We start from the raw sequence: 22,964 nt of genomic DNA, 5'->3' as shown, positions 1-22,964 counted from the left end.
ATGAACCTTCCCTCCCCACCTCCATCAATGAACCTTCCCTCCCCCACCTCCATCAATGAGCCTTCCCTCCCCACCTCCATCAATGAGCCTTCACTCCCCCACCTCCATCAGTGAGCCTTCCCTCCCCACCTCCATCACTCAGCCTTCCCTCCCCACCTCCATCAATGAACCTTCCCTCCCCACCCCCATCAATGAGCCTTCCCTCCCCACCTCCATCAATGAGCCTTCCCTCCCCACCCCCATCAATGAGCCTCCCCTCCCCACCTCCATCAATGAACCTTCCCTCCCCCACCTCCATCAATGAACCTTCCCTCCCCCACCTCCATCAAAGAGCCTTCCCTCCCCCACCTCCATCAATAAGACTTCCCTCCCCACCTCCATCAATGAGCCTTCCCTCCCCACCTCCATCAATGAGCCTTCCCTCCCCACCTCCATCAATGAGCCTTCCCTCCCCACCTCTATCAATGAGCCTTCACTCCCCACCTCCACCAATGAGCCTTCCCTCCCCACCTCCATCAATGAGCCTTCCCTCCCCCACCTCCATCAATGAGCTTTCCCTCCCCACCTCCATCAATGAGCCTTCCCTCCCCACCTCCATCAATGAGCCTTCCCTCCCCCACCTCCATCAATGAGCCTTCCCTCCCCCACCTCCATCCATGATCCTTCCCTCCCCCACCTCCATCAATGAGCCTTCCCTCCCCCACCTCCATCAATGAGCCTTCACTCCCCCACCTCCATCAATGAGCCTTCCCTCCCCACCTCCATCAATGAGCCTTCCCTCCCCCACCTCCATCAATGAGCCTTCCCTCCCCCACCTCCATCAATGAGCCTTCCCTCGCCCACCTCCATCGATGAGCCTTCCCTCCCCACCTCCATCAATGAGCCTTCCCTCCCCCACCTCCATCAATAAGCCTTCCCTCCCCACCTCCATCAATGAGCCCTCCCTCCCCACCTCCATCAATGAGCCTCCCCTCCCCACCTCCATCAATGAACCTTCCCTCCCCACCTCCATCAATGAACCTTCCCTCCCCCACCTCCATCAATGAGCCTTCCCTCCCCACCTCCATCAATGAGCCTTCACTCCCCCACCTCCATCAGTGAGCCTTCCCTCCCCACCTCCATCACTCAGCCTTCCCTCCCCACCTCCATCAATGAACCTTCCCTCCCCACCCCCATCAATGAGCCTTCCCTCCCCACCTCCATCAATGAGCCTTCCCTCCCCACCTCCATCAAAGAGCCTTCCCTCCCCCACCTCCATCAATAAGACTTCCCTCCCCACCTCCATCAATGAGCCTTCCCTCCCCACCTCCATCAATGAGCCTTCCCTCCCCACCTCCATCAATGAACCTTCCCTCCCCACCCCCATCAATGAGCCTTCCCTCCCCACCTCCATCAATGAGCCTTCCCTCCCCACCTCCATCAAAGAGCCTTCCCTCCCCCACCTCCATCAATAAGACTTCCCTCCCCACCTCCATCAATGAGCCTTCCCTCCCCACCACCATCAATGAGCCTTCCCTCCCCACCTCCATCAATGAGCCTTCCCTCCCCACCTCCATCAATGAGCCTTCCCTCCCCACCTCCATCACTCAGCCTTCCCTCCCCACCTCCATCAATGAACCTCCCCTCCCCACCTCCATCAATGAGCCTTCCCTCCCCACCTCCATCAATGAGCCTTCCCTCCCCACCTCCATCAATGAGCCTTCCCTCCCCACCCCCATCAATGAGCCTCCCCTCCCCACCTCCATCAATGAACCTTCCCTCCCCCACCTCCATCAATGAACCTTCCCTCCCCCACCTCAATCAAAGAGCCTTCCCTCCCCCACCTCCATCAATAAGACTTCCCTCCCCACCTCCATCAATGAGCCTTCCCTCCCCACCTCCATCAATGAGCCTTCCCTTCCCCACCTCCATCAATGAACCTTCCCTCCCCACCTCCATCAATGAGCCTTAACAATAAACAACTATTAAAGTTTCAGTAAAGGAAAGGCTGCCGTCTTGCATGGAGTGGAGATAAATTGGACCCCCTGTCAGGTTTATTGCAGTTTGTGGCCCCCGATAGGGAGAATCTCCCTCTCCATTTTTCCTGTTATTAGTGAATATTATTATTATTATCATACAGGATTCATATCGTGCCAAAAAGAAAAAAGGCAACGAAATTCTCAAATTGTGGGTTGTCACCAAACCAGGAAGTGAGCAGAAATATTTTATCGGGGGCACCGATCCTGCCAACAGCTCCATTGGAGGGATTTTCTCTCACTTCCTGTTCTTGCTATGGGACAGGATGTGAAGGTAAATTTCCCCAATGTTACACAGATAGAAAACCCTCCTTTACTCCATCCAAAATACAAAATAATTCCACTGTAATTTGCTGTCCGTGTCCCTTTAAAAAATAGATTGTAGCATGGTTCTACCGGAGCCCCGCCCCATCAATGAGGTCATGTGACGGGTGCTCTGTATACAGTACACATGCCCGCCCCCCTCTGCTCCGAACACGTGACCCAGACTCGCGTGCCAGCCCCAGGCTTGGCGCCTTTATTCGAATGGTGCGTGATGACATCTTTGGCGCGTCGGAGCCACGTCGCGGCGGGTTCATTACGCCTGCGCGCAGAGCGGCAAGATGGCGGACAGTGCGGAACTGAAGGTAAAGCGCAGCTGGAATTGCGGGGCCGGGATACCGCCCTGGGCTCGGTGCGGACTGTCTGGGGCTCCGCGCTGGAGGGGGCGAGGGGTCGGTGAGCCGGGGAAAGGCGGGGTCTGGGGGCGGGGAGAGCTGGGCTCACCGGAGGGAGGAGGGGCGAGAGGGGCCGATGTTATTGTTGGTGTTCTGAGGAGGAGGAGGGAGCGGGACCGGGACTGTGTGCAACAACTTCCGGGGGAGAACACCCTCCATGTGTCCCCCCCTCCCCCCCACTACACCCTCCATGTGTCCCCCCCCCTCCCCCACTACACCCTCCATGTGTCCCCCCCCCCCTACACCCTCCATGTGTCTGCTCCCCCCCTCCACTACACCCTCCATGTGTCCCCCCCCCTCCCCCACTACACCCTCCATGTGTCCCCCCCTACACCCTCCATGTGTCCCCCCCCTCCCCCACTACACCCTCCATGTGTCCCCCCTCCACTACACCCTCCATGTGTCTGCTCCCCTCCCCCACTACACCCTCCATGTGTCCCCCCCTACACCCTCCATGTGTCCCCCCCCCCTCCACTACACCCTCCATGTGTCTGCTGTCCCCCCCCTCCACTACACCCTCCATGTGTCTGCCGGCCCCCCCCCTCCACTACACCTTCCATGTGTCTGCCCCCCCCCATGCTGTGCCCTCCGCGTGTCTGTCCCCCCCCCCCCCACGTTCCGCCCTCCGCGTGTCTGTCCCCCCCACGCTGCGCCCTCCATGTGTGTCCCCCCCTCTGTGCCCTCTACGTGGCTCTCCCGCCTCCCCCCTTCTGCGCTCTCCACGTGGCTGTCCCCCCCCCTTTCTGCGCACACCACGTGGCTGTCCCCCCCCCCCCCTGTGCTCTCCACGTGGCTGTCCCCCCCCCCCCCCCTGTGCTCTCCACGTGGCTGTCCCCCCCCCCCCCCCCTGTGCTCTCCACGTGGCTGTCCCCCCCCCCCCCCCTGCGCTCTCCACGTGGCTGTCCCCCCCCCCCCCCTGCGCTCTCCACGTGGCTGTCCCCCCCCCCCCTGCGCTCTCCACGTGGCTGTCCCCCCCCCCCCTGCGCTCTCCACGTGGCTGTCCCCCCCCCCTTTCTGCGCTCTCCACGTGGCTGTCCCCCCCCCCCTTTCTGCGCACACCACGTGGCTGTCCCCCCCCCCCCCCTGCGCTCTCCACGTGGCTGTCCCCCCCCCCCCCCCTGCGCTCTCCACGTGGCTGTCCCCCCCCCCCCCTGCGCTCTCCACGTGGCTGTCCCCCCCCCCCCCTGCGCTCTCCACGTGGCTGTCCCCCCCCCCCCTGCGCTCTCCACGTGGCTGTCCCCCCCCCCCCTGCGCTCTCCACGTGGCTGTCCCCCCCCCCCCCTGCGCTCTCCACGTGGCTGTCCCCCCCCCCCCCCCCTGCGCTCTCCACGTGGCTGTCCCCCCCCCCCCCCTGCGCTCTCCACGTGGCTGTCCCCCCCCCTGCGCTCTCCACGTGGCTGTCCCCCCCCCCCTGCGCTCTCCACGTGGCTGTCCCCCCCCCCTTTCTGCGCTCTCCACGTGGCTGTCCCCCCCCCCCCCCCCCTGCGCTCTCCACGTGGCTGTCCCCCCCCCCCCCCTGCGCTCTCCACGTGGCTGTCCCCCCCCCCCCCCCGCGCTCTCCACGTGGCTGTCCCCCCCCCCCCTGCACTTCTCCACGTGTCTGTGTCCAGCACCCTCCATGCATCTGTCCCCCGCCTAATCCATGTGTCCTTCCCTCCCCACCCCTCTGCACACTCAACGTGTGTTCTTCTCGTGCCCCCCCCCCCGCACTCTCCACGTGTCTGCCCTCTCCTGCACCCTTCCACTTGTCTGTCCACCCCCCCCTCCCAATTGCATCCTCCATCGTGTGTTTCTGTCCCCTCCACAATACACCCTCTACATGTCTGTCCGTCCCACCTACTGCACCCTCCATTGCTATGGATGAGTAATGCTGATCATAAATCTCTCTGTGGTGGGGGGGGGGGGGGGGCTCTGATCTCCGGGTCAGGTTGTGTATTCATACATCCAGAGTCCTGGTCTCATTCTGGGTGGGGGATTGTAATCTGGTAACCTCCCCCTCCCCCGTGTACAATATTCACTCTCTCTGTTGTATACAAAATGTTTTCCCTTTTCCTCCTCCTGTGTTCTGTCAGTGCAGCCACTCCGGGGACAGCTACACGGCATTTCCTGGCAGTGACAGCGGAGGAGCCGGCCCCAGGGAGGTTTGATTACACGGCTGCTTGTAGTCTCCTGTACCGGAAGTGCCTGAGCTGTCAGCGTAGTCGCAGGATCACCAGGTATTGCCATGGTAGTGGTGATTTGCCAGGAGTTGGGGGTTGTGTGACTTCCAATCACAGGGGCACTTCCAGTGATCACATGATTGGGAAGCGGTGGTGGAGAGCGGTGTGGTGACTCGGTCACTGTGCTGGGAGAGTGTTCTTACACAGTAATCTCCGCTGTCCATAGACACGTCAGTGGGCTTTAATGCCTAAATGTCGCTTTTGTGCTTCACATATGTCTGGCATTGGCAGTGAGTGTGGTTATCATGGTAAAGTTTTGAGATGTTCATCTACTCTATCCACTTACCGATCGTATTACTTATACAGCAGCATGGCGGCTCTGCTGTGCCAGATCACGTATGAGATCCCACACTTCCATGTAGGGGGGGGTGCAGGCCGCGGGCGACCCTGTGCTGTGATTATACACCGCAGGTGCCGGCCAGTGGATGTCCACCGCCACCTGCCGATCATCTGAAGACACGCAGAGTAGGGATGATCGAACGGTTCTGGTCGACCATCGGTTCGGCCCGAACATTGGGTGTTCGAGGTTCGGCCGAATTTAGAACTTTTTTTGCCCAAAAAGTTCGGATTTCGGCAACCAGAACCGACCAAAATGCAATGGTTCAGGAGATGGGCTTTAAAAGCCTGTGATTGGACCAGAACCATTAGCAAAAGCCAATTGAGGGGGCAGGAGAATGCTAGGAATGTGATTGGAGTGACTAGGGGGTCCCTAGGCCAATCATTAGTGAATACGCCCCCCAGTATATAAGATAGCCCCCGCCATATTCCTAGCATTGTAATACTGGGGCTGTGGAAGAGAGTGGAAGCAGTTCTGTTAATTTTACTTAAAAGTGTAATTTAGCATTTATTAGTGTGAGGAAAGGGATATCTAGTGTAGTTAGGGTACTATTTTACACTTTAGTTAGATTCAAAAATGTAGTTTTTGTAGGGAAAGTGTGTGAAGTGTCAGGGGACCGTAGTGTAGGGTGAACTGACAGTGACTGCTATGGCAGGGTGACCAAACCCTTCTATATCAGGGTGACCGCTATAGAGAAAAGATCGTTTCTCTCAAGACACTTTCGCTGCAGTAATATGGCTTTGCTCCCGTCAGCATTCTTTATGCTGCAGGCGTTGCTAGTGATTTTTTGAGCACATGTTTGGAGTCAGGCATGACATCTGAACATGTGTATAGGGGGTATATATACACACCCATGTCTGTATATATACACCTGCACATATATATAGGTGTGAAAGGAGCAGAAAAAACTACTTGCGCTAATGAAATAATTAACACCAATATATTTCTGCTCCTATCACACCTATATATGTCTAGGTGTGTATATACATATAAGTATGTGTGTATATACACCACTATACACAAGTTCAGATGTTATGCCTGCCTCCAAAGAACCCCAAAAAATGCCCAAAAAAACACCTGCTACTAAACCGGCAAGGTGTGAAAGAGCGAAGCCACTATCCTGTTCTATAAGTGACAAAATACAAACTATCTTTTTTTTTTTTTCTGGTTCTTGACATGCTACAGAGCTGAAACTTCACAGGTACACCTTTTACACCCCCCAGATACGAAATCCAAAGATTTTTTTTAATTTTTTTCAATAATTGGCTCTCTATCAAAAATGACAATTTCTAAGAACTTTTTTTTGTGTGATTAATAGTCCCTGGGGCATGGCCCAGAACCCTAGGCACTTTTTAGGGGCATTTATTGAGTTTTAGGGCTTCAAAATTGTGTTTTTTGATTACCGAAGTTCGGGTACCATTTGATTTCAATGGAGTTCTGAAATCCAGGCCGAACTTTCGGGAAGTTCGGATGTTCTGGCCGAACCGAACTTTTCAAAAGTTCGATCATCCCTAACGCAGAGTCCTATGTAAGCAAGCAGATCTCTGTTCTGTCAGCGGGGGAAGTCATGAATTTTCTTTCCCTGCAAAGCGCATCCCTTAGTAGAAGTAGCTCACACGTTACACCAAAACACTGGCTAGGCACACAGTTACCCCTTTGATCACCCCTTGATGTTAATCCCTTCCCAGCCAGTGTCATTATTACAGTGACAGTGCATATGTTTAGCACCGATCACTGTATTGATGTCAATGGTCCCCAAAAAGTGTCACCTAGTGTCCGATTGTCCGCCGTAATATCGCAGTCCCACTAAAAGTCGCTATTTGCCACCATTACTAGTAAAAAAATAAATCCAATTTCTCTATCGTTCATTGACGGGACGCAGTTTTCTGATCCATATCGGTAGGGTTATACTGCCCCCTACAGGAGTAGGACACTAGGCAGAAATAAAGTTCTGGCTACGCCTATGGGCAGTCCCGGAGGGGTATACCCTCTCTCTTCCTGCATAGGATGTCAGTTTTAAGTCTAGTACACACGCAACGATTATCGGCCGACCGACCGTCCGTCTTTTGTCCAGAGTGGTGTTTTGTTGGTTGGAATGTGCCTAGACTGCACACCAATTTTCTCGCCCCACAAAATTCTACTTCAGAAGTGATGTCATGTGTTGGATTGCTTTCTTTTCGTTCTTTCTTCACTGAGCATGCCCAGACTTTCTCATAAGATTTTTCCCTGTCGAAATCTGTACTGACTGCACGAAAATCGGACGTGTTTTGACAGCAGACAAAAATTTTATATCCTGCACACCAGGATTTTTTTTTCTGCCGAAAAGTCGGAGTCTGTTGTCGGAAGCACCATACTAACAAGCCAAAAATCGGCAGGTCGGACGAAAATTCCCGGCCGAATTTCGACACGTGTGTACGAGGCTTTAATCTGCCTAGTCAGGAGTAAGGACCTAGTTCCTTGCTGGGATCTTTGGTCGAGGGGCTGGATCTCTATATTCAGTGGTCACCCCAGTCTGGCCAGCGAGCGTGTGCTGGCCTTAGCTCCGCGCTGGGTCAGCCATGGCATAGTCCCACTGGACGGGGACTGGCCCCGCGAGTTAAACGTCGTACGTCTCGCCATAACTATGTAGCGCAAACTAATTGATATACGCTTAATGGGATATTTGCTTTGGTAAAGACATGTAGCAGAATACATATTGGTTTAACCACTTACCGCAAAGTGACACATATATATATCGGTAAACTTTGCGGTGTTATACAGGGATGATGTCTCTAGCTAGAGGCACCATCCCGATACCGTGGTTTAGAGCCGGCGGTCGGCTTTCCGTCGGTAAAGACCGATCCGGCTTGGGAGCCGCTCAATTGTTACGTGGGAGGGGACATCCCCCTGCGGCTTTGCCCGGGTCTCCCGTCCCACTGGGGTGACCCGAGCAACCAGCCGGCACGTCCGCCGGCTGGATGGAGTCCCAATCTAAGCCAGAAGCGGCTTCGATCGGTTCTCCGATGACGTAACCCGGAGGCGGCGTCCATTACGTCACTTCCAGGTTACTATGCTGCAAAAGGCGGCAGATTTAAAAAAACGGCTGTATGCAAAAATGCCGTTTTCGGCGTTTTGAATATTGAAGTGCAGTGGAGAGGTTTGGGGTCTTTTAGACCCTCGATCCCCCCCATAAAGAGTACCTGTCACTGCATATTACTGTCACAAGGGATGTTTACATTGCTTGTGACAGCAATAAAAGTGATCAGATTTTTTTTTTTTTTTTAAAACCTGTAATAAAGATAAAAAAAAAAAAAAATTAGCTGTCACCATTAGCTCGCGCACAAAAAAAACGTATACGGAAGTCGAGCCGCGAAGGAAATCGCTGTTCAAACTACACATGTGAGGTATCGCCGCGATCGTCAGAGCATGAGCAATAGTTTATTGAGATTTCTATTGACCGTAGTTTGTCGCCATTCCACGGGTGTGTGCAATTTTAAACCGTAACATGTTGGGTATCTATTTACTCAGCGTGACATCATCTTTCACAATATACAAAAAAATGGGCTAACTTTACTGTTTAGTATTTTTTAAATGCAGTGAAATGTGATTTTTCTTAATTTTTTCCAAAAATATGGCGTTTTAAAGACCGCTGTACAGATACCACGTGACAAAAAATATTGCAATGACCGACATTTGATTCTCCAGAGTCTTTGCTTATATATATATATATATATATATATATATATATATATATATATATATATATATATATATATATATATATATATATATATATATATATTAGTGTGTGGGGGTTCTAAGTAGTTTTCTAAGAAAAAATACTGATTTTTAACTTGTAAACAAAAAGTGTCTGAAATAGGCCTGGGGCTTAAGTGGTTAAATTGATGAAGAATTTTTTTTTTTTTTTTCTTCTTTGCTCAAGAAAGGAAAAAAATGCAGTGGTGATTAATTGCCACCAAAAGAGCTGCTATTTGTGAGGAAGAGAATTATATAAATTTGGGGTACAGCATTGCAAAACCGCGCAATTGTCACTTAACTACTTCAGCCCTGGATGGTTTCACCCCCCCCCCCCTTCTTTCTGACCAGAGCATTTTTTGCAATTTGGCACTGCTACTCTTAACTGGAAATTGCGCAAAAATGCAACACTGTACCCAAACACAATTTTGTCCTTTCTCTCCAGTCGTTTTCCAGGGCAGCATCTGAGAGGCTCCTCCCTCCTGGAAACGCAATAGTCCACCATTATAAGAACGTCCGACATGCCTTCAGCCTCAGTTTGATTGTTTCTTCTGGATCCACAGAAGCTACAGCTGTTTATTATTTTCTCAGTCTCTGTGCTGTCTGCAGGGGAGCTCAGCGGGCTTTGGGCAGTGCAGGTCAGGGGCAACAGATTGGGCAAGTTGAATCCCCTACTGAGGGGTATGCAACCACCCCCCCCCCCCCCAGCTGAATATGATGCCCAAGGGCATTCCCCCCAAAATGCTGACCTGGATTGGATGGGCGGGGGCCCCCACAGCCTCGCCCCTCCCCCAAATCGGCGCTCTATTCCAGAATGATCGCGTCAAGCAAGCACATCCAGTCCCTGCATTCTACAGGCTCCACGACGGCTGTCCAGGGGCCATACCTCCCAGTAGATAGCAGGCCCACACGGCTGGAGGAGCAAGATGGTGGCGTCATTTCTTGTGACGCACTCCCGGACCGCAGCCATCTTGGGGAAGCCGGAAATGGACAATAGTGCGGGCAACTTCTGGGCCTTAGCGCAGATTTCAAAAAGAAAATTAAGGGAAAGAAGGGCTCTATTCTACAAGGAATTAGCAATCCACAGGGATACCAGAAGAGTTCAGGTACGTCCACCAACCTGCATAGGGTCAGCTGGGGGCCGGGCTGGAGCTGTGCAGGAAGCTGTTAAAAGGCCCTATGCAGAGGTTCTTTTTCTGTGGCTGACCATGTCGGATACTATTTCTAACCCCCCCCCCCCCCGCCCTGTAGATCCTGCCCGTCAGGACGGCTCCAAGGTAAGCCAGAGCACTCTGAGTCTCCTCTGTCTTACCTCACCACAAACGGTCATTTTTGTTTGTGTATGGCAACCGCCTGTCTCACTAGGTCCTTTGTGCTTCTTTGTAGGACCCCAGAAGAGAAAATGGCTAAGGCCTGCAGCAAGGCATGTGCCTCTTGAGGTCAGAGGTTTCCTACAGAATGGAAAAACAATTTTGCCAAAAATGCGTCAACAAAATGGTTGCCAAGGAATCGCAGGGGTTCCTTTAAAGATGCTCAACTCCTTCAAGAAGGAAATCGAGAGCACGATTGGGCTTTTACGTTCGGCCATAGAAAAGTTGGGACATTGCAAGTCAGACCAGCATCCCATCTACCAGCAAACCATCCATCCCCTCGTGCAGTGGGGAAGAGGTGGACGCAGCGGATCGGGAAACCGATTCTGACCCAGATTCAGAATCAGAAGACGGCCTGTGCTCTGACTCGGATGAAGAGGACCCAGCATCACAAGGGACGCTTTTTTTCCTCAGACACTGACAATTTAAAGCGGAGTTCTGGCCTCGGGGGTCAATTTGAGCTAAAAATACCCCCGGGACAGTCAGGGCTAGTACATTCCACAATCGATAGCCTCTAAACTGTCCCGGGTCGCACTTGCCTGTAAGAAGAAATGCTTACCTTGAAAATTTCTTCTCCAGCGCTGCCATCTCAGGTGTGGGCAACTGAAGCCGCAGTGTCCCTCTTCGTGTCGTCTTCCGTGACGTCCGAGTCCCACAATGCACTGCACCGGCCCCGCTCGTCGCTTCCAGTGCAGCGCGGCATCCGTGCACAGCTTCTGGGTATGCCCAGAAGCTGTTTAGCAGTGAATACCGCCCTGCACGGGAAGTGACGTCGGGGCCGGTGCAGGCGCATTGACTCCTGGGAGCGATGACGGTCATCTCCCAGGAATCATCGCAAACTGGAAGTGACGGCGTGGGCCGCGGCCACAGAGGGAGAAAGTGGAAGGAAGGTGAGTATATTTTCTTCTATAATAAGGTAAGTGACAAAAAAAAATCGCCATTATATTCTTTTTCAGGTTTCCCTTAGCAAGCGGATGGCCCAAAATCGATTTTGAGTCCGGAACTCCGCTTTAAGAGCCATAGTTGACACACTGGGTATCAAAGGGAAAAAAAAAAGTCGCGGATCTCTCTTTACACGACAAAATGTACAAAGGGATACAACCAAGGAAACCCAAGAACATTTCTGGGACATGAGACTCTGAAAAACTTGGGAAGAGCCGGAAAAGAAGCTCTTCATTCCAGCTGCGGTTAAGCGCAGATATCCTTTCGCGGAGAGAGGACACAAAATCCTGGGTGAAATGCCCTAAAACAGATGCCTCCTTTGCAAAGAAGTCCGACTTAGCCTTTGATGACTCCGGGACGCTGAGTGATTCAATTGACAAAAAGGCAAGAGGCACTTCTAAAAAGAGCTTGGAAGCAGCAGCAGCAAACCTAAATCCAGCTATAGCTTTCACCTGCACGGCTAGGACCTTGTTAGTCTGGCTGTCTCAGCTACAAGAACTGCTTGGAGATAGCCCAAGGGAAGAACTAGTAAAAAACATACCCACACTAACTAGAGCGGCAGCATTTCTTGCAGATGCTTTGGCTAAATCATTGAGGGTGTCGGCCAGGACCACTGGCCTAATTAAGTCGTGGGGAGGGCATGCCTCTTCCAAAAATGGATTATGCGGCATCCCTTTAACAGGGGATTTGCTGTTTGGACCCGACTTGGAAATTGTTCTAGACAGAACCTCAACCAAAAATAAAGGGTTTCCTCAAACCAAAAAGCATCAAGAGAAATCTCCCAGTCTGGGAGATTTAATAAAGAAGCTGGACCAAAGAAAGCTGGACACAACCAAACAAGAGGCAAGGGAGCTTTCATCCTCAAGCCTTCCACCCCAAGAAACAAAAAGCGATGACAGTCTCCTGGTGGGGGGGCTGACTGATGTCTTTTTGCTCCTCAATGGGAGAAAATCACAAACAATGGATTTGTGCTTCGTACGACAGCAGGTTACTCAATAGTTTTCCACTTGTCCCCCAACCAATTACCTGCTGACAACACTCCCAAAAGGCACAGACCAATCAGAGGCTTTCCTTTCTGCATTAGAAAAGCTAATAAAACAGTCATCTGCCATGTACCGCCGGAAGAAGAAAAGACAGTCTATTCACACATTCGAGGAAGAAGCCATCAGGCAAGCTAAGGCTCCTACTCCACTTCCAAACTACTCACCATAAAGATAAGGTACTAGAGATTCAAGATGGAGTCCATCTACTCTGTTAGAAATGTTTTTCTGGAAGAGGTATTCATGGCCACAGTGGATCTGCAGGATGCATATCTACATGTGGTGATTAAAAAGTCTTTAAGATAACCCAAGATTCGTGGTCCAGCCACTACTCTACATCTATAGTACACGGCTCTACCTTTCGGTATCTCTTCTGCACTCAGGATCTTCTCAAATAATGGCAAAAGCCCTACCTAGAAGATCTATTGTTCTTCGCCGAATCAGCAGACAGGAAGTCAATCTGCACAAAAGCATCTTTTACAAAGCTTCGAATGGATTGTGAACGAAGAGAAATCGGTTAACCTCAAGCCAGAGTCATATACTTGGGTTACATGCTAGATGCCAAAGTTACAAAAATTTTCCTGACTGAGGAAAAAATCAAAAGCGACAATGTCCCGGATAGGAGCCACATCCATGACCATCATACATGGTGTGGCAGTGCTGGGACTAATTAGGTCCTCAATCACGGCCATCACCTGGGCTCCGCTCCATATGAGACCTCTACAAAATCACATTCTGGCAAGATGGGATGGCAACCCATCATCCCTAGAGATGAATATTTCAATTCCTCGCACAGTCAAAGGAACGCGCTCCGGTGGTGGCTTAACCTGCTAATTTACCTTGAGGGGTGCAGGTGGGCTCAGACCAATCTGGTGTTGATCACCACGGATGCCAGCACTCTGGGTTGGGGAGCGCATATACCAGATCGCTGCGTGCAAGGAAAATGGAACCCCCACTGGTCCCAAGCTTCCTCAAATATGAGGGAATTAAATGCTGTCGAGGGAGCACTAAGTTCCCATGCAGCCATTCAGGGCAAAGATGTTCACAACGCCACAATTGTGGCATACCTCAACAGACAAGGGGGAACAAAATCTACTCGGCTGATGGATCTGACAGAAATGATACTGTCATGGGATAAAAAAAACCATCAGATCCATCTCCGCCATTCATCTAAAAGGGACCGACCATACGCTGGTGGATTTCCTTAGCCGAAAGACTAAACGGACGGAATGGTCCTTAAATCAAGAAGTCTTGTGGATCACCCGAAAGTGGATATGTTTGCGTCAAAAGTTAAACATGAAACTCCCCCAAATGTTTCTACCTAAACCCTATAGATGGAAATATTGGAGTAGATGCGTTCAACCAAAACTGGGCTTCCCAACTGTTATGCATTCCCCCAACCCCCCCCCCCCCCGAAAAACTGCCCTAAAACCAAAGCTGGTGCAGAAAAGGCAACGGTAATACTTATTGCACCCCATTGGCCTCGGAGACCTTGGTTCAGTCACTTGAAAAACCTCAGTATTCAACCACATCTGACACTTCCAGATGTGCCGAACCTCCTATTGCAAGGATCGGATAACCACCCAAACTACAAGGTCATGAAACACTTGGGCCTGGTTCCTGAAAGGGTGGGGCTACAGAACAAGGGTCTGTCAAACAATGATTGACACTATCGTAGCCAGCAGAAAACATGTGACTAGAGCAATCTACGAAAAAGTGAGGCAAAAGTTTTTTTGCCTTCTGGTACAAGAACAAAGACCCCCAAAAAAGACTTTTCCAATAATCTTCGACTTCTTACAGGAAGGAGAGGACAAGGCTATTTCACCCAACACTTTGAAAGTTCCAAGTGGCAGCCCTAGCTTCCCACCCAGACATTGGGCTGGCAGAAGACCTGCTTATAAGAAGGTTCCTTCTCTCTGAAAGGAGCCAGACCTGTGACGTTTAGCAGAACTCCAACATAGGACCTCTCCATGGTACTTAAAGATTTTCTTTCTGAACCCTTTGAGCCATTGGGGAAAAAAATGCTTGGATGCCTTACTCCTGAAAACTGTACTCCTGGTAGCACATGTGTAAGAAAGAGTCAGCAAGATGCAGGCTCTATCAATGATGGAACCTTATTGTCTGATTCTGACGGATAAAATTATCCTCTCACCAGACCCAGCCTTCCTACCAAAAGGCTCTTCAACCTTCCACAGAACTCAGGAAGTGTTTTATCCCCTCTCTTCCAAGTTCGATGGATAGCAAGAAAAGAGACGTCTACAACAAGCTAGATGTAAGAAAAATCCTGATGGCTTACCTCGAGAGAACTAAAGATTGGCAGAAAACGACCATTATTCATTCTCCATGCAGGAGTCAACAAGGGGAAGCCGGCCTCAAAGTACAATAGCCAGATGGATAAAGCTTGGTATTCGGAACAGCCTACCAAGCACTGAATCTTGCCCTGCCGAATCGGGTCATAGCCCACTCAACCAGAGCCTGGGCATCAAGTGTAGAAAGTCGGGGCTACATCAGAAAAGATATGCGGGGCAGCGACACGACCGAGCTTCGGTACCTTCGCAAGGCATTACCGCATCGACCAGCTGTCCAGTCAGGACCAGGCATTTGGCCGCAAGGTGCTTCAAAATCTTTTCCCGTCCCTAGTGAGTATTGCTTGGTTCATTCTCTCAGATGCTGACCTGGAAGACGACTGGAGAAAACGGAGTTGGGTACCTGGTAACTTTTTTTTTTTTTCTAGGAAGTCTTCCAGGGCAGAATTTGTTTCCACCCTAAAGGACAAGACAAAGGGGTTTGTAATTCATGAGCTTACTGAGGGTTCCTTTGGTGCTTTAATATTACTGAGGCTGAAGGTATGTCTGAAGTTTTTATAATGGTGGACTGTTGTATCTCTCAGATGCTGCCCTGGAAGACTTCCTAGAAAAATTTACCAGGCATCTAACGCCGTAAAATAGAGCTTTCTTTTGGTGGTTTTTTTTTTTTTTTTTGCTATAAACAAAGGCCAATTTTGAAGAAGAAAAAGAAAAAAACTCTGCTATAATATATCCAAATTAAAAAAATATAAAATTTCTTCATAAATTTTGGTAAATTTTTGTATTCTTCTAAACATTTTTGGTTGAAGAAAAAAAAAAAAATCCCTATAAGCTTATATTTGATTAGTTTGTTCAAAAGGAATAACGTCTGCATGCTATGGGATATTTTTATGGCATGTTTATATTTTATTTTTTTTTCTTAGTAATAGCGGTGATCAGCAACTTATAGCGGGACTGCGACATTGCAGCATACAAATCAGACACCTAACTGACACTTGTTTTGGGACCAGTGACACTAAAGTGATCAGTGCTAAAAAAAAAAAAACGCACTGCACTGTACTAATGACACTGGCAGGAAAGCGGTTATCGGGGGCAATCAAAGGGTTAAATGTGTTCCCTGGGAGTGCTTTCTAACTGTGGGGAGGTGCTTGTACTGTGGGAAGACAGATCTGTGTTCTGCTTCCCCCCTCGCACAACAGCGGTCTGCCTTGTTTTAAGTCTTTCCTCTCACTTCCTGTTTGGCTTTGGGACAGGAATTGAAGGTAAATCTCTGCAATGGGACACAGATGGCAAAAAAAAAAAAAAACACTGGCAGGGGTTATAACCCTCCCTTACTCCTATACAAAATATTAACTTTCTTTTTTCGCTTTCTTTTTTCGCTCTTTCTTTTTTCGCTCTTTCTTTTTTCGCTCTTTCTTTTTTCGCTCTTTCTTTTTTCGCTCTTTCTTTTTTCGTTCTTTCGCTCGTTCGTTCGTTCTTTCGCTCGTTCGTTCGTTCTTTCGCTCGTTCGTTCGTTCTTTCGCTCGTTCGTTCGTTCTTTCGCTCGTTCGTTCGTTCTTTCGCTCGTTCGTTCGTTCTTTCGCTCGTTCGTTCGTTCTTTCGCTCGTTCGTTCGTTCTTTCGCTCGTTCGTTCGTTCTTTCGCTCGTTCGTTCGTTCTTTCGCTCGTTCGTTCGTTCTTTCGCTCGTTCGTTCGTTCTTTCGCTCGTTCGTTCGTTCTTTCGCTCGTTCGTTCGTTCGTTCGCTCGTTCGTTCGTTCTTTCGCTCGTTCGTTCGTTCGTTCGCTCGTTCGTTCGTTCGTTCGTTCGTTCTTTCGCTCGTTCGTTCGTTCTTTCGCTCGTTCGTTCGTTCTTTCGCTCGTTCGTTCTTTCGCTCGTTCGTTCTTTCGCTCGTTCGTTCTTTCGCTCGTTCGTTCTTTCGCTCGTTCGTTCTTTCGCTCGTTCGTTCTTTCGCTCGTTCGTTCTTTCGCTCGTTCGTTCTTTCGCTCGTTCGTTCTTTCGCTCGTTCGTTCTTTCGCTCGTTCGTTCGTTCTTTCGCTCGTTCGTTCTTTCGCTCGTTCGTTCGTTCTTTCGCTCGTTCGTTCGCTCGTTCGTTCTTTCGCTCGTTCGTTCTTTCGCTCGTTCGTTCTTTCGCTCGTTCGTTCGTTCTTTCGCTCGTTCGTTCGCTCGTTCGTTCTTTCGCTCGTTCGTTCGTTCTTTCGCTCGTTCGTTCTTTCGCTCGTTCGTTCGTTCTTTCGCTCGTTCGTTCGTTCGTTCTTTCGCTCGTTCGTTCGTTCTTTCGCTCGTTCGTTCTTTCGCTCGTTCGTTCTTTCGCTCGTTCGTTCTTTCGCTCGTTCGTTCTTTCGCTCGTTCGTTCTTTCGCTCGTTCGTTCTTTCGCTCGTTCGTTCTTTCGCTCGTTCGTTCTTTCGCTCGTTCGTTCTTTCGCTCGTTCGTTCTTTCGCTCGTTCGTTCTTTCGCTCGTTCGTTCTTTCGCTCGCTCGTTCTTTCGCTCGTTCGCTCGTTCTTTCGCTCGTTCGCTCGTTCTTTCGCTCGTTCGCTCGTTCTTTCGCTCGTTCGCTCGTTCTTTCGCTCGTTCGCTCGTTCTTTCGCTCGTTCGTTCTTTCGCTCGTTCGTTCTTTCGCTCGTTCGTTCTTTCGCTCGTTCGCTCGTTCTTTCGCTCGTTCGCTCGTTCTTTCGCTCGTTCGCTCGTTCTTTCGCTCGTTCGCTCGTTCTTTCGCTCGTTCGCTCGTTGTTTCGCTCGTTCGCTCGTTGTTTCGCTCGTTCGCTCGTTGTTTCGCTCGTTGTTTCGCTCGTTGTTTCGCTCGTTGTTTCGCTCGTTGTTTCGCTCGTTCGCTCGTTGTTTCGCTCGTTCTTTCGCTCGTTGTTTCGCTCGTTCGTTCGCTCGTTCTTTCGCTCGTTCGCTCGTTCTTTCGCTCGTTCGCTCTTTCGCTCGTTTTATTATATTGCAGCTTACCAGTTCTTAGATGTGATGACTGCATTTTTAATTTTTTTTCAAAAGTATAAGCTCTCCTGCAGATGTATCAGTTACAGAGATGAGACAAATGGTTTTACCACTGATGGGCGCTTACAATGAACAGCTTTTATTTAGTTCTCATTCACACTTGTGCAACTTGTCATGTGACTTTGGACCCCATGCAACTAGACATATGCCGGTTTTCGGTAATTCGATATATCGCCACGGTATTGTTATTGTGGCATTTTTAAAATACCGAGTTTCTCTGTCAAGTCTGCCTGACTTGTGAATTGATACATTTCAGTGAGCTGGATGACTCATTCACTCACACAGCTAACACCTTTCAGCATTAAGTCTCCCAGTAACTATAAACAAAAATGATTACATTTGTATCTTTTCCTTCCCTCTGCCAGGGAGAAAGGAAGTTTAACCTCTTAAAGACTGGATCTTTTTCTGACACTTGCTGCTTGCAAGTTAAAATCAGTTTTTTTTTTGCTAGAAAAGTACTTAGAACCCCCAAACATTTTATATATTTTTTTAGCAGAGACTCTACAGAATAAAATGGCGATTGTTGTAATATTTTATGTCACACTGTATTTGCGCAGCAGTCTTTCAAACGCAATGATTAGACTTTAATGAATAAAAAAAAAAAAAAAACGTAACAGTAAAGTTATCCCAATTTTTTTTTTGTTACACAGAGAATCGTGATCTTTATTCCAAGCTAAAAAATCGTGATTCTCATTTTGGCCAGAATCGTGCAGCTCTAATATATATATATATATATATACACACACACGCATAGCAGCCCACATTACATTATTATATAGCCATCAAGCAGTGTCTGGCCTACCTGGTGATGACTGGTCCTGGCGCTCTGATCCGATGGCCTGGTCTTTAAAGGGGCAAATCCTTGCGATCCAGAAGTGGTTAAACCTGCAGGAGGACCGGTGTTTTTATCTATTAATGACTTTACTATTGCTTTAGGCCTGGTTCACATGTATGCGGGTTGGCGGTTCACATGTATGCGGGTTGGCGGCCCACATTTGCACAGGCATAGCAGCCCATTGATTTGAACAGGCTGCTATGCCCTCATTTTCCGCAGAAAAAAGGTGCATGCAGCATTTTTTTAAAATTCAGTGGCCTTGAAATCCATCCTGCTTTTGCACCATGCGACTAACCTGCAGTTCCTGCTCTGGCAAGCTTTCTGCATTTTTTGTATACGTGGGCACGGCATTTAAAAATAAACAGTTTGCGTGTGCAGCAACGGCAGGTAAGTCGCATGGTGCAAAAGAAGGATGGATTTCATGGCCACTGCATTTTTTTAAATTCTGCATGCACCTTTTTTCAGCTGAAAACGCAGGCATAGCAGCTCAAGCCCATTCACATCAATGGGCTGCTATGCCTGTGCAAATGTGGGCCCCCAACCCGCATACATGTGAACCACCAACCCGCATACATGTGAACCAGGCCTAAAGCAATAGTAAAGTCATTAATAGATAAAAACGCCGGTCCTCCTGCAGGTTTAACCAATTAATGACTTTACTATTGCTTTAGGCCTGGTTCACATGTATGCGGGTTGGGGGCCCACATTTGCACAGGCATAGCAGCCCATTGATGTGAATGGGCTTGAGCTGCTATGCCTGCGTTTTCAGCTGAAAAAAGGTGCATGCAGAATTTAAAAAAATGCAGTGGCCATGAAATCCATCCTTCTTTTGCACCATGCGACTTACTTGCAGTTCCTGCACACGCAAACTGTTTTTAAATGCCGTGCCCACGTATACAAAAAATGCAGAAAGCTTGCCAGAGCAGGAACTGCAGGTTAGTCGCATGGTGCAAAAGCAGGATGGATTTCAAGGCCACTGAATTTTAAAAAAATGCTGCATGCACCTTTTTTCTGCGGAAAATGAGGGCATAGCAGCCCGTTCAAATCAATGGGCTGCTATGCCTGTGCAAATGTGAACCACCAACCCGCATACATGTGAACCAGGCCTAAAGCAATAGTAAAGTAATTTATAAACAACACCTCCTTCAGGTTTAACCACTTCTTGACCACAAGGATTTGCCCTCTTAATGACCAGGCCATCGGATCGGAGCCGAGCACCAGGACCAGTTATCACCAGTTAGGCCAGACACTGCTTGATGACCTATTTTAAGCCTGGTTCACAGAGTCTGTACTGACTGACTATATAATAATGTGCATAAGTGAACCAAAGCCCCTAAATTCAGCAATGAAATTGAAGTGAGGTGGAAATTTAATAATTTAAATTTAATAATAGAATACCGTGATAATACCGTATACCGTGGCAAAACCTTAATCAATTAATCGCAGCATGAAAATCTGATACCGTCACAAGCCTACATGCAACTTGTCATGTGACTTTGGACCCCATGCAACTTGTCATGTGACTTTGGACCCCATGTTTCCCAATAAGTAAGGGTTCATATCGTTGCAACTTTTAAAGTAAAAAAGTAGTTCCTGCACTGCTTTGGTTCTTATTTTCATGCAACTTGATCTGATACATTTTTGGCTGCAAAAAATAAGGGTTTAAGTGTTGTGCCGGTTATCACATATGCCATGCGGGAACCATGCAAATCCACTGCGGGTTCCCGCATCGCACCCGACTTGCAGGCAGTTCACACTGCCATATGCGAATCGCTGGGGGTGTCAATACAGAGTTGACACCCCCCAGATTCGTTCGCATATTGCAGTGCTGACTGTTTGGACATGAATCGGGTCGCATAGGTGTGAACACTCATGCGATCTGACTCTGGTGCGGACCAAAAAAAGGGTCCTGTGTGACTTTGGCCCTGTGTGACTTTGGCCCTGTGTGACTTTGGCCCTGTGTGACTTTGGCCCTGTGTGACTTTGGCCCTGTGTGACTTTGGCCCGAATGCGATGCGAATTCAGCCACATAATCTGGCTGAATTTGCAATGCACAGACATCGCATTTGTGTGAACCGACACTGAAAGAGAAAAAAGGTGCCAATAATGGCGGCTGAAATTGTCCTTGTGGTGTGTGTTTTTTTTTCATAGGTCATGTGGCTCAAAATGCATCGAACACAACACGGGTGCATTTTTGATTCGTTCTTGCTGCCTTTTTAATGCATTTCAATGGGGAGACGTGTTTTTGGTGTGGTTTTGCCAAATATGCACCAAAAATTAAGCAAGCAGGGTTTTTTTTTACACACCTTCAATAGGTGCCGATAATGGCTGACAATTCATATTCATGATATAAAAAGTCAAAATATTATAAAATTATTTATAAGATGTATTAACCAGTTCTGGACTGCCCACCGCAAATGAACTGCAGCGTGGCTGTGCAAAATCGCATACATGTACGTGATGTAGGGGGTGCGCGTGCACCACCCCTGCTGTGATTGGACACTGGGAGCCAATCAGCGGGTCCAGCGGCTGCGATGGCTGCCAGGACCTGCCGATCGTTCAGAGAAATGAGAGAACAGCGGTCTGCCTATGTAAACAATGCCGACCACTGTTCTGTCAGGAAGTAAAAAAGAGAGCTTGCGTTTCAGCTCAGCTTTTATACAGTAGTGGGCCGGCGCTATACATTTAGGGTCCTTTCACACAGCGCACCATCCGAGGTCCGTTCTCTACTCAGCGTGGATCGATCCGCCAATTCCCCCTCTGAGCAGGTGGGTGACAGCTCCGTCCTCTGCTCTGTGTGCAGTGACAGAGCTGTGAGATCCCCGCTCTCCTCTATGGGGAGATCGGATGAGAAAGTTCTCATCTGATTGATCCAGACAAGAATAGGGCTTCCTTCCGTCCGGATTTCACGGACAGGATCGGATAGCGGAGGAGGTGTCTCCGCTGACATCCGCTGCATGGAGCATCCGATCGGATCCGCCTGAAAAACTGACAGACGGATTGGATCGCCCATGTGAATGGGGCCTAATACAGGAACTGCAATGTGTGGGGTTTTTTGTTAAGCACTGATCACTGTATTGATGTCGCTGGTTCCCTGGAAAATGTCAGATTTGTGCGCCGCAATTACTAGTAAAAAAAAAAAATAACTTTCCCCTAGTTTGTAAGACGCAATAACTTTTGCGCAAACGTGTTTTTTTGTTTTGTTTTGACAAATATGTAACAGAATACATATTGGCATAAATTGAAAAAATTTGGTCTTTTCTTTAAGCCCCGGTTCAGTCCCGGTTCACATTTGTGCGATGCGGGAACGCTGCAAATATGCAGCCTGTTCCCGCATTGCATCCGCACCTCTGGCAGTTCACACTGCCATATGCGATACGCAGGGGGTGTCAATTAAAAGTGAACGACACCCCCAGTTTGATTGCATATCGCAGTGCGATCTGACAGTTCGTACAGGATCGGATCGCACAAGTGTGAATTTGGAAAAAATGTGAATGTGGCAAAAATGCCTCCTGTGCGTCTTTGATGCGGTGCGAATTCAGCCATACAAAGTGTATGGCTGAAATTCGCACCGCACATGAAATCGCATGTAATGAAGGAGCAGTGCGCTCTGAATTGCATGCGATCTCCGCAGCTGCACAAGTGTGACCCGGCACTAAGCTTCTAGTGCGCAAAAAAAGATACTACATAGAGTAAGCACTATTTGTGGGGGGAACCTCCATTTTTTTTTTTTTTTTTTTTTTTATATTTAGTTTAAGCCCCAGCCCTATTTCGGACACTTTTTGTTCACAAGTTAAAAACCAGTATTTTTTTCCTAGAAAACTACTTGGAACCCCCAAACTATATATATATACCAGTTACCAGTTTAGAGTTAGAGTGTAGCTCTTTTTTTTTTTTTAATTATTGCTCTCGCTCTGGCGATCGCGGCGATACCTCACATGTGTGGTTTGAACAGCGATTTAATTCGCGGCTCGACTTCCGGATAGGTTTGTTTTTGGGTTTTTTTTTTTTTTTTTTTTTTTTTTTTTTTAACTTTATTACAGGTTAATAAAAAAAAAAAAAAAAAAAAAAATCTGATCACTTTTTATTGCTGTCACAAGCAATGTAAACATCCCTTGTGACAGCAATATGCAGTGACAGGTACACTTTATGGAGGGATCGAGGGTCTAAAAGATGCCAAACCCCTCCACTACACTTCCCTGTATGCAAAACGCGTTTTTGCATACAGCTGTTTTTTTAAATTTGCTGCTTTTTGCAGCACAGTAACCCGGAAGTGACATCATGGACGCCGCCTCCGGGTTACGTCATCGGAGACCCGATTGATGCCGTTTCCGGCATTGATCGGGACTTCATCCAGCTGGCAGACGTGCCGGCTGGGTGCTCGGGGCCCCGAGCAAAGTCACGGAAGGCGGCGGGAGGGGGGGGGGGGCGTCCCCTACCGCTCACCCGG

At 49.0% G+C, this 22,964-nt stretch overlaps 1 protein-coding gene across 1 annotated transcript in view; it reads left to right on the top strand.

Moving 5' to 3' along the window:
• Positions 1-2,625: 2,625 nt before the first annotated feature.
• Positions 2,626-22,964, top strand: part of PIAS1 (protein inhibitor of activated STAT 1) — a 168,519-nt gene continuing 148,180 nt past the window's right edge. The window contains exon 1 of the mRNA XM_082254310.1: positions 2,626-2,641. The gene's annotated coding sequence lies outside the window, so the exon portion shown is untranslated. The remainder of the gene's footprint in view (positions 2,642-22,964) is intronic.

The sequence above is a fragment of the Pelophylax lessonae genome (genome assembly GCF_965119305.1).
Source record: "Pelophylax lessonae genome assembly, chromosome: 4".
Taxonomy (NCBI): domain Eukaryota; kingdom Metazoa; phylum Chordata; class Amphibia; order Anura; family Ranidae; genus Pelophylax; species Pelophylax lessonae.
This window is presented reverse-complemented; position numbering and strand designations above follow the sequence as displayed.